Consider the following 12,035-nt stretch of genomic DNA (forward strand, 5'->3'; position numbering starts at 1 on the left):
GGCCGGTGCGTAATGGTTCCTCAACATCTGATTCAGGTCTGGCCATGCCATCTGTTTAATATCATTTGGTCTTGCTAACACTTTGGCCATTTTAAAAACAGTCAGACCGCAATGCATTAGGAATACAGCTCTCTTCCTTTGGTCAGTGATTCCTTGCAGCTCGTTGCTTTCTAAAAACATCAGGAATCTGTCAATGTACGACTCCCAGTCTTCTTTGGCTGGGTTGAACGGTGCGGGTGGCGAATTGTTGCCAGCCATCTCGTTGGTCCTTCAGCTGTCGTTGCCACGTGCTTACGGTCTTTGTCTCTTTAATCCCACCTTCGTCGCCAGTGTTCTATCGCCAGTAAAGAGACTCGCAGACCGGAGTTGAATTCAGCTTTTTAATAATAACAGTAACTTCAACTGCAGTCGAAACCGCAGCAGCCCTTTTTATAGCGGCTGCTCCATGGCTTGCAACCAATGACATTTACTTAAACTTCCCGCCGCTATTGGCGGCCAATCAGGTACTAACGTTACTAACCAATCGTATCGTTGCTTCTGTTAACCAATAGGAACATCGCCCTAGAAGTCTCTATTTAAATACACTACATCCTTTCTCTTTCCTGTCCCTTCTTGCATGCTCAAATGCAAAAGGGGAAACATTTCTCCTTTTGTTTTGTTTTGTTTTGTTTGTTTTCATAGCCTTCTGCCACTGAAAAAGGAGCTCAGGGGGGCTGCATGAGTACTCCATTTTCAGCCATGATGGCCTCCTGCAGCCCTCTACCATGAAAATGGAGCTTGGGGGGCCATATTCCCCCCCCCAAGCTCCATTTTTGCTGGCAGAGGCGCTGTGGGTTAGTCCTTTACTATTTCCAGGCCAGCTCTGCAGGCCACATCTAAGCGGCCTGCGGGCCTTGAATTTGCCACCCCTGATGTAGTTGAATGTGCCAAATATGTGAACATTCTTGTATCAGCTCATTATTAATGAAATAAGCAGTTTTACTAACATTGTGCACTAGCAAAAAATATAAATAATAATAAAACCAGGGGAGAGGTCCTCTTTTAAGGTCATTGGTGTAGAACTACCAAAAACTAATTCGTTGTAATATGACAACAAATCATGCTCTTGAGATATTTGAAGGTGTCATTCCCCCTTCGTGCTAAAGCTCTTTCAGCTTTTCTTCTGGAAACTTTGGCTTCTCGCCATCTTCACCATTCTTCTCTGTAGAGCTTGTCAAATTAATTTCTAAACAGCAGTCTAAAATTAAACATTATTGTTTGAGATAAATGTCTGTAAAATATACTCTTATATCTAGTTATGCTTCAGTTTGGGGTTTGGATTGTGCTTGGTGTGTGTGTGTGTGTGTGTGTCTGTGTCTGTGTCTGTGTCTGTGTCTGTGTGTGTCTGTATGTGTGTGTCTGTATGTGTGTGTCTGTGTGTATCACTGATACACTATGAGTATCAGATTGGAAATAGAATTGCTATCTTTTAAAAAAATGGAATGGGCCCATTAGCGATTCTGTATTTTTCCCTGTTTATACCAGCAGCTCATTATTTTTCTTCTTTTATTCCTGCAAGGTTGAAGGAAAATGCAAAAGATAAAGACCAGAAATCTGATGAATTGATGCAACAACAGCCATGGATGCCACACAGAAGTTGCGTGAGTGAAGACCAAACATAGTTTGAAATAACTATCCATGTGGTCACCATATTGGCTTGAACTAGCAGCAGCAGCAGCAACTATAGGAAAGTGTAGGGATCCACTCTCTCATGTTAATAATTATCCCCCTTAAAGATTTGTTTTTACTCAAATATTGGGGTTCCTCTGAACCTGTTTCTTATCTATCACCCATTAGATGAATTTGCTATTGGGAAATGAGACTTGGTGGAAACTGAAAAGAAAATGGCAATAAATATTAGCTATCCAGAATAATTCTGCATTCAGTAATATCAAGCTTTAAAGAGTTGACCCAGCTAGATTATTTATTTTCTTGCAAAGAAAGAAGTCATCTATATAAACAAAAGTTCTGTCTAATTAAAGTGCATATGGGAATCTCTCAGTATAGAGTTTAAATTCTAATCTTTCTCCATTTTTCTGCACCAATAGATGTTTTGCCAACCTGCTCAAGGCCAGAAGAAGCAACTGCAGCGATGTCATAATGATTGTGCCTAGTCTCTGAATAATGGATTCCTGTACTGCCAGTTTCAACCTTTCCACATAAGTAGGAGGCAGCCAGCATATCTAAATGCCAATTGTTGTCCAAACTAAGAGCCACTGTTTTTGTGGACAAACTTGAGTGGTCATCAAAATCAGTGTTACTCAAAACTTGACAATTTTAAGATGCGTAGGCTTCAAATGCCAGAACTCGCCATCCATCCATGTTGGCTGAGATATTCAGGGAATTGAAGCCCACAGATTTTAAGATTGCCAAAGAGGACCACTGATTAACATGCTGAAAAAGCATGCGTGAAAGACGCTGGATAGACACACCTAACAAGAGATAGTGTACAAGGTAAAATTCTACAATAAAATAAGTAATCATATGCAGCATATAACTTGAGGCCTCAAGATGGAGTGTATTTTCAAAAGTTTGTAGCACAGACCATAGAGCCCTATATACGAGGGCTATCCACAAAATAGATTATGTTTTCGTCTGTAGCAAGAAGGGGCGGAGCTAGCATGGCCATCTTTGGTCTGTGCGTCCGCCTCTCAGTCTGCATCTAGTCGTGCTAGTGGGAGGTTCGTATCGTTGCCCGTTATTTCACAGCAAACGTTTGAAATGTGTGCTGCAATTGAAAATCCCTCGAGTTGTGAGGTGCGATCAGTGATAAGGTTTTTGTTGGCAAAAAACCATAAACCAATTGAAATTTTTCGGCAACTGTGTGAAGTGTACGGGGACAACATCATCACTGAAGGTGGAGTGCGCCAATGGTGCATTAAGTTTAAAAATGGCCGAACTATGGCACTCGAGAAGTCCTGAATGCTTTCAAGTGGGAGATTTTTCCTCATCCACCCTACAGCCCCGATCTTGCACCAAGCAACTACCACTTGTTTCCGAGGATGAAGACCTGGCTTGGAACACAGCACTTTGACGCCTGAGATTTGAGCCAGTCAGTCACGCCCGCCCGCAGTTCCGCGTCGTCGTCAAAGCCATGCTAGCTCCGCCCCTTCTTGCTACAGACGAAAATGTAATCTATTTTGTGGATAGCCCTCATATATTTATATTGGAGCATGGCAATGGTGTTCCAAAGGCAAATGTAACTTTCAATTATATGCCCCTTTAACTTATGAATTAAAAGCTAACTTTAATTGGTTTCTTGGGCACTGAACTCTGGATCATTAAAAGATGGGAATTTTCAAGATTTATACGGGACTGTAGAATAACTTTATTTATTCATTAAATTTATATGCCTTTACTGATTTATATGTTTAACTTGTTAATTGGTGCCAAGATAAAATGGCAGAGTAGAAGGTAAGCACTTCTATGTTGACAAGCATCAGTGCCAGAGAGCTGGGCCATCTCGGGAGGGACTGTCCCAAATTTTGCTACCACACCCTGGTTGTCTCACTGTCTCCTTGTGCCACCACCCAATCCGCCCCACTGGTTTGGTAAGAAGTTACTGTTCAGCCTAGTTCAGCAAAACTAGTTGGACAACTTTTGTTTGGCACGTGGCTCCTCTTAAGATAGGGTGAGCTTGGGCTGTCACCCCTGGGCGGAATGCCTCTCCGAGTCATCACAGCTTCCTGTCATGATCGGACATTGGGGACATTGAGAAGGAGGATGAATGGCAAACAGGATTAAAAACCAAAGAGTCCCACATCTGAGTCACTTGCTTCCCCAAACTGAAGAGCCCGTGTTTCCCATTTGTTTGCCATGATCCACGCTTATTCCCTCAAATTACCTTGTTGGAGAAATTCTCTGTATGCGCAGTGCTTTCTGGATAAGAGTACCAATGTGGTATTTTACTCAGCAGCTCATATTTATTCCTGTGCTTGATTTGCTATGTCTTTCTTTTCGAGAAGGATTTAATATTTGGGTTATTCCACTAACAGTAAACAATGTTGTAAAATAGCTTCATTTGATCTACAAAATATTCAATGAAAATATGTTTCGTTTTATAATAAACTGGTGGAGAAATATAAGGAGTTTCTGTGGGACTTAAATTAGTGATCGGGGGAATAGTATGCTCTCTTTGATAAAAATAGGAAGCAGTATCAAAACATTAAAAAATCTTCAATCATTAAAATCTTCAATTCCCAGTCTGCAGTTGCAGTCCATTTATGCTTTTTGCCAGTTGAAAGTCATGTACATTTATTAACTTGTTATCCTTGTAATTGTTTTGATTTTATGTAAGTGAGCAGCTGGTGCGTGGTCAACATTTGATGCTATCTTTTTTTTTAATGGCTAATACAGATAATAACACTGAACTCAGCTAATTTAGGAACTGCTTTGTCACTACTGACAAATTAAAAAATGCATTTCTTTATATAGACTTTTAAATTTTAGATTATTACCATTATATTTTGTTTTGTTTTTGTCCAAGCATTGTAAGTCTTGTTTATTTTTATTAGTTGCTGATATGTGTAGTGAACATAAGCTCTGCAATAACTTAATAAAGTTTTATTTAAGCTACATAAATACAGCACTTCAAATCTACTTGTTTTTGCTAGCTAGGCACTGATGAAGGGGCATACATTTGAAAAGTAGGTATGGGGAGAAATAAGAAACAAATTACTAGTAAAATTGTTGTTAAAATTAAAAGTTTTACTTTTAAAAAGTGAAGATGGTGAATAGGGGAAGCTAGAAGAAATAGCATTTAGAATTTTATTTTAAAAAATATCATCTTGCACTGCAATAAAGATTTGTAACCTAGACTGTTTTCTCAAAACCATTTTTTCTTTTGATGACTTGAATATATGGCAACTGTTGGTTGGTATACTACTGAATATTTCTTTTACAACTAAAAACATGTGTACTTATTTCACCTTTTTTATTTTACATGTTATTTTAAGGAAAACTGAAATGCCTTAGAGAAAATTATGGGTTCTCAGCCAGACCACTAATAAAGGTAATTGTTGGATCTGTAGGGGGAAAATGGATAGTCTACCAATGGCATGTTCTGGTTCTCTGGTTCTAAGCCAGAGTTTTGTTAACCAGTTCAGTAATGTAGGCCTGATCAAAATTTGAATATAGATATATTTTATGACTATACACACACACACACACACACACACACACACACACACACACACACACACACATACATACATCTGTACCAGGATGAAACTTTGAATAGTCTAGGTGGGCATAGGATAAGTCACTAGAATGTTTTTAAGATGTATTATAAATGATAAACATGATAATAAAATGCACACAAACATGGTGATGGACTTTTCATTTCTATGATGGTAGACCTGGGCTTTGCATGGTGTGATGAGATATGAAAGGTTGAAAACCACTGGTTTAGAACTTGAGTATATATCATTTGGTATCATATTTTACATATTTTTAAATGTTCCAGTCACTCTAGAATAAAAAAGTCACAAGATGTTTAAAAGAATTTAAAATGTCACGGAAGGAGAAAAGACAGAAACAATTGGGTGTCAACACTAAATGTGATGTGTCTTCAGATATGTCCTTTCTTGGATGCATATTGAAATATACATATGCATGTATCAAATTTAAAGGAAATTAAAAAGGACAATATTCCTTTTTAAAAAACATCTATCTATGATATACATCAACATACTGGCAAATATCTAGGGAATCTGAGTAGGAAATCACACCAGTTACCATTCTTCTGTGGCTTTTCTTCTTCCTTCCTGTTGCGGCTTGTCTAGTTTCTTCTAAAGCGAATGGACAGGAAAAGACAATGAAATTGAACAGAGGAAAAGGAAATGCAGAGTCCAACATGTTCAAGGGGTTTAATAAGATGGCATCTTCTTTCCCATCACACTTGGTTCAAAAGAAGACCACTTCTATATGCTTGGACAGCAGACCCCCACAAATACAGACAACCATTAGTTGCTCTAGAGTAGACCTCTCAATATGGGCTAATTGAGGCAACTGCTCACAGAATGAAGGACACTAGGTTTGGGAAGGTAAGCTAAATGATCGAGTGTGGACTGCAAATACTGTGGTTCAAAGCTCTAATCCATGAAGCTTGCTGCGAATTCTTGGGCCAACCACCATGCCTCAATTCATTCTACCTCATAAGGTTGCTGAGTGGATAAAATAAGCACCATGAAAAGAAAGACCCAAATGGTATTATGTGGAATAATTTATGAGTTTGGCTTGTAGGAAGACTTTGCATTCTTTCATAAATGAATCATATTTCATACTCCAATCAAACTTATTTTCCACCATGTTTCATTTTAATGAGATAGAACTGAAAAATGTCAAACAGAGAAGAAACAAAATTTGGAATCAGATCTCTCTTATTTAAAACTTGTATAATAACCCTTCTCAATGAAACCTTTTTTAATGTTATTGACTTGGGAAAATTATTCTGAATGAAACTATCTGGTTATATTTAATGACTGATTATTAGCTATCTAACTAGGACCAATTCTTAGTGGCTACATAAATTTTATCCATGATGATGTATCCTCACCTGTAATTGGCTGTATCATCCTTTTCTTCTCTTTCCTTCTATCTTTCTCAGCATTAGAGCCTTCTCCACAGAGCTGGGTCTTCACATTATGTGTCCAAAATAGAATAATTTGAGTCTGATCATTTGTGCGTTGATATGTTCAAAGACCCACTTATTGTTGTCATTATACATGAGATCCTGAAAAATCTTGCCCAATACCAACATTCAAAAGCATCAATACACTTTCCATCTTGCATACATCAAAACCCTATCCTTTACAAATTCCACCTGCATTTTAAAAATAAAACATTTCAAGATGTTTGTTTTCATGTTTAGGTTTGAAATCTGTTATGCTCACATTCCAAAGAATCTTTATTTTATTTATTTAGTTTAGTTTGTTTGTCAAGCATGTATGAGAAAACAAGTATAAGTATGAACATAACATATAAACATATAAGTATGAACAAGTATAAGTATATATATAATAAACGAGTACAAATAAATTGGAACAGTAGGACAGGGATGTTAGGCACGCTGGTGCGCTTATGCACACACCCTTATAGACCTCTTAGGAATGGAATGAGGTCCACGGTAGACAGTTTAAGGTTAAAGTTCTGGGGGTTTGAGGATGTAACAACAGAGTCAGGTAGTGAGTTCCAGGCATGGACTACTCTGTTGCTGTCACTCTTAGCATCCCAAAGTGGTGGCTCCAAATGAAATATTACTAGGGCTTTTAGATGTTCAGCATTGCAATTTTCAGTGTATACCCACAAGCATGCACATCTAAAATTCCCCAACTTTCACCAAGAAATCTTAAAGAAAGTCAGTTGTTCTTTAAATGAGAGGAGCTGATGACCCTCTCTTTGGCTATTCTTCCTAGTCTCTCTCATTCCAATGGAAAATGGTGTATATTTATAGAAGAAAGAGGCTCAAATAGGAAAGTTCTCTGCTTATTTAGCACTCGAGAAATGTATACATACTCAGAGACTGCGTTGTACCTATTCTTATTGCTAAACTCAGCTAGTCTTTCAAATGTTTTGGATGTTCAGACTTCCATTAAAGAAGATGCTTCACAAACCATTGGTTCTTTAGCTCAGTGTTGTCCATTCTTTGACTGCCAGCAACTTCCCAAGATTCAGGTCAGAGATCTCAGACACATACAGAAATGTCTGTCTTTGAACAGGGGTTTCTGTCACAAAATAGAGGTTCTCCCCTGATAAAAAAATATCCTCTGATTCAGAGCCTTCAATAATATTGAGAAATGTATGTGTGTGTGTGTGTGTGTGTGTGTGTGTGTGCGTTTGTACCTATATGCATCTGTGTGTGGTGGTGTACTCCCAACATAGGTTTAAACACGTCAAACAAACAGTTTTCTTTCTTGTTCTTTCTTTTTTCTTTAATTTTTATTTGGCAGCTGTAGTAAAATACACGGCTGTCTCCACATTGTCTGCCCACCCGCCGGCACAAGGTTCCTGTTTGTACACAGCCCTCAAACAAGAAAGCTGAACCTTGGGGTGTGTGTGTCTGTGCAGAATTACTAGTTGGGTTAACTCTTTCCTTGTCCAGGACTAGACGTTTTCCTCCAAAATGAAAAATAAGGGCAGGCCTAGATGTTATATTGCTTGACAGAGGTGGCAACAGATGGAATAATACCCCCACCAGTATCTCAGCTGAAGGCATCTGGTATTGTCCAGTGGCACCTGAAAAAGTACATTTCTATGTTTAATCTTTAAAATAAAATCACAAAGTGAAGCCCACAATCACCCAGGCTTCTAAGCAACAGAGTAGATGTCACAGATATTCTAAAGAAAGCAGGAAACATTTCCTTCACCAGTTAAGGCTGGTGACAAAGTGGAGCAAGCTATCTCTATCACAGAAAGCATGATGTGGAAGCAGAGCATATTTAGTTTACACTCTCCAAGTTCAATAAGTTATTTTGCTATTGGAACTAACAGCCCCCAAACCAAGGCCATGTCTTTCCATAGCACCACAGAATTTGTTGCCTTTGTCTAATGGTAGAAACCCCTGGAAATGTAAGGTAATTTCCCATAATCAGAGGTATTGAGCCAGGGAAAACCAATAGGGACTCTCTGTGCAGAGTAGATTGGATAAGTCAAGGGCTATCATGGTTTCCCCTAAACATGGATGATTCAAGAGGTTACCCTGGAAGACTAGATTGCTTTCCAAATCCATTTGTGTACAATACACTGTATAACATTATGTTTTGGCTATGACTTACTATTCAGTATATTCTTACCATTCATCAATTACTATCCATGTAAACTACTAGAAAGAAGTAAGAAAAGCTGAGTTCTTGCATGCTGATAAGCCATCATATGGTCTCTTTGGAATTGGTTTGTAGTGTTACAAGAATCACAGCCACCCATGGTGCCTGAATCATGATAAATACAATCTATTTTTTATTTGGAGCCCACAAATCCAAGGAAACTGGTGGGCATCCATTATCTTTTAAGTAATTGTTAAGCATGTGATTTTTAGATCGAACTTTTAGGTAGATGAAGATTCAGAATGAATTGCTCATGGATAAGGTCACAATGGTCCCAGACTTGACCTATTCTGTCAAACCTGAAGCAAGGCCAAGTAAGTAGGTAGAGAAAACAACATTGCTGTAGCACATAACATGAATTTATTTGTCGGGGTTTGAATTCAGAGCTGCCTATACATTTTAAACCTGTCCTGGTCCTGGTCCTGTCCTGGTTTAAAATGTAGTTTAAAATAAGATTGTTTGGGCTCTGCAACCTTTCTTCCCATTGCACAGAAAGAAGATGGTCTGATATCCTTTTTTGACCAATATGAAAGTTATGAAGGGAAACTAGCATTCTTGAAACCAGATTTTCCCTCAAAGCACAGGACAATAGATGCCTTCAGTTCATCTTCTATGATATCTTCTGAGCTTGATATATCTGCCAGTCTACACTGGCAAGCCATGCAGGCAGGTAGCATCATGTTAGCCAAATAGGCAAATCTGACAAGTCAGCTTCAGCGGTAGGTTGATATCTCAAATCACCTACAAAAGAGTGAGGATTATGGAGAAAGTCATATTTGCCATGATGAGAAAAACTGGGCTGGCATCAGGAAAGTAAGTGGAGCTGCCTGAGCCCCAGGCAAGTCTCTCTGACTCCCACCAAAGGAGAACCAAGTCAGATGCCAAGCTGTGGGTAAGGGAGATAAAGAGAAGACTCTCTCTGAGTTGCAAAAATCCAGATGGGCACTAGATGTCAGCAAAGATATATAGATTTCTACTCTTTCCTACTTGTCCAGAGTTTTGCAGCCCAGATATCTTCTCTCTCTCTCTTTTCTCAAGCAGGAAGGAGAAGGAAAACAAGAAAAGACAGTGGATAGGAATTGAGAAGGGAAGAGCAATGGTTTCTCAGGGTGGGTAGTAACAGAGCAGATGAATTCCCCTCCCTCCCTCTTTTGTTATTCTTCTTCCCCTATGCCTTTAATTGGGGCCCTACACTTAGTTTAATATATATGGGAAACTATTTGACATTCCAGGAAACAGTAGGTAAGCTTCCTGTGCCCCCTGCCCTTTGTAATGTTTCTGTTGCCAGCTGGTATAGGTTTCCTGGTATGTATAATCTCCATCACTAGATCGCATATTCATTCATTCATTCATTCATTCATTCATTCATTTTCCTATTATTTTATCCCAGATACATTTATCTGGGATAAATTCTCCCCTACAAAAACCTGAACAATTCTATCTTACAGATAATCAGAATTGGAAGGGACCTTGTAGGTCGTCTAGTCCAACCCCCTGCCCAAGCGGGAGACTCTACACCATTTCTGACAGATGGGAGTCCAATCTCTTCTTGAAAGTCTCAAGTGATGGCGCTCCCACAACTTCCGAGGTTAAGGTGTTCCATTGGTTGATTGTTCTCACTGTCAGAAAGTTTCTCCTTGTTTCCAGGTTAAATCTCTCCTTGTTCAGTTTCCATCCATTATTCCTTGTCTGGCCTACAGGGGCTTTAGGAAATAGCTTGACCCCCTCCTCCCTGAATAGCTTGACCCCCTCCTCTTCAAAAATAATAGAGGGACTTACACTTTCTCTAAAAAGAAATGTAGAAAACTGATGGCAGAAAAAGATCTAGTGCTCCACAATTCTACTCTTTGGGATTTATTATTATTTTTATATTTTAAAATTTTTGTTGGAAGATGGACATGTGTTTACTCTGAGCGTGTTTAAACTCAGTTATGGATGATTGACCCACCACCTCCAACACGATAAGGAGTTAAGGACTCGATAAGGTGATAAAGACTTAACTGAAACTTCTCTCTGACTAACTAACTCAGAATACTGGGAGTTTTAGTTCAACTACATCTTAAAGAACCAGAGAGAACCCATTCTTCTTGTAAGGGAATCAAATATTTTGGAAGATAGAAACTGAACTACAACTGATTGAAGACTTCCAACAGGTATATCAGCCACTGTTGTCACCTGCCATTTCTCATCTCCCAGAAAGCTGATATCTTTCTTTTTAAAGAAAAGAAACAGAAAGAAGAAGTTGTAAAAACCAGGAATCTGATTTCTTTTACACCCAAGACAAAATGGCAATAGAATTACAGGGCCCAGACTAGATGGGAAGGAAGAAATGTAGATGGTTAGAGGAGCAGGATGGGTTGCTTGTCAATCCCCAGGTTTGTCATTGAGGCCCTGTAGCTTGGTCATTGTCAGGATAAGAGGGAAAGAGACCACTAATTGCAGAATGCTTAAAACCAACTTCAGTCTGTCTCCACAGTGGACTGGGGATTAAACAGGGGTGACATCATGAGAATGTCTCCCTTAACAATGTTAGTCTTTTCAGGCTGTGGTAAGGAGTGTGTGTGAATATGTGCTTAACTCAGCTGCTTAGCTAGCCCCTTTTCTGGGTTACATATTATACTGACTCCTTAATTAACAAAATGGCTGGGTTTAACCAAGCATAAAAGTTACCAACCTTAACATATTGTATATGCCTATAACTGATCTAGTGCGTTGCATGAACACAAACTTAGAATCAAAAGTGATCTTTGAGACTTTCATGTCTAGCCCTTAACTTCAGGCAAGAATCCAAATTAAAGTATTCACAATTCACTGTTCTCAGTAATTAGTTGTACATGTAGTCCTTGTTTTGCTACCGTGTTTAATATCCATTCAGTTACAGTAGTGATGCTTTACGACCAATCCTCTCAATTATAACATTCAGAAATCTGTAAAGCAAACTGAAGTAAGATTACAGGCACAGTTCTACCTTTACCCTAGCAACTGCTGTGCTTAATGACCAAGTTGTCAGTTCATAATTTTTGTCAATAAATGGGAACTACCTATATACTATCAAACTCTTATTACTCTTAGGAGGTTCTCCCTAAGATTCACTTGGAATCTGCCTTTATTTAAAGCTAGTGTTGTTTGATTTTCTGCTCCTTTGTTATTACATCATCCGCATGTACAGCATTG

General features: G+C 38.8%; 1 protein-coding gene across 2 annotated transcripts in view; it reads left to right on the plus strand.

The window, feature by feature from the left end:
- Positions 1–3,139, plus strand: part of DLX4 (distal-less homeobox 4) — a 51,947-nt gene extending 48,808 nt beyond the window's left edge. Inside the window, exons 3-4 of one of the 2 annotated variants that reach the window (XR_015745869.1) lie at positions 1,559–1,640; positions 2,088–3,135. The gene's annotated coding sequence lies outside the window, so the exon portion shown is untranslated. Of the gene's footprint in view, positions 1–1,558 lie in introns of both variants that reach the window. The other variant, XR_015745866.1, reaches the window with a different exon arrangement.
- The last annotated feature ends 8,896 nt before the right edge of the window (positions 3,140–12,035 follow it).

Source organism: Notechis scutatus, chromosome Z (assembly GCF_049901735.1).
Source record: "Notechis scutatus isolate UNSWTSFEM ecotype Mainland chromosome Z, rNotScu1.2, whole genome shotgun sequence".
NCBI classification, from domain to species: Eukaryota; Metazoa; Chordata; class Lepidosauria; order Squamata; family Elapidae; genus Notechis; species Notechis scutatus.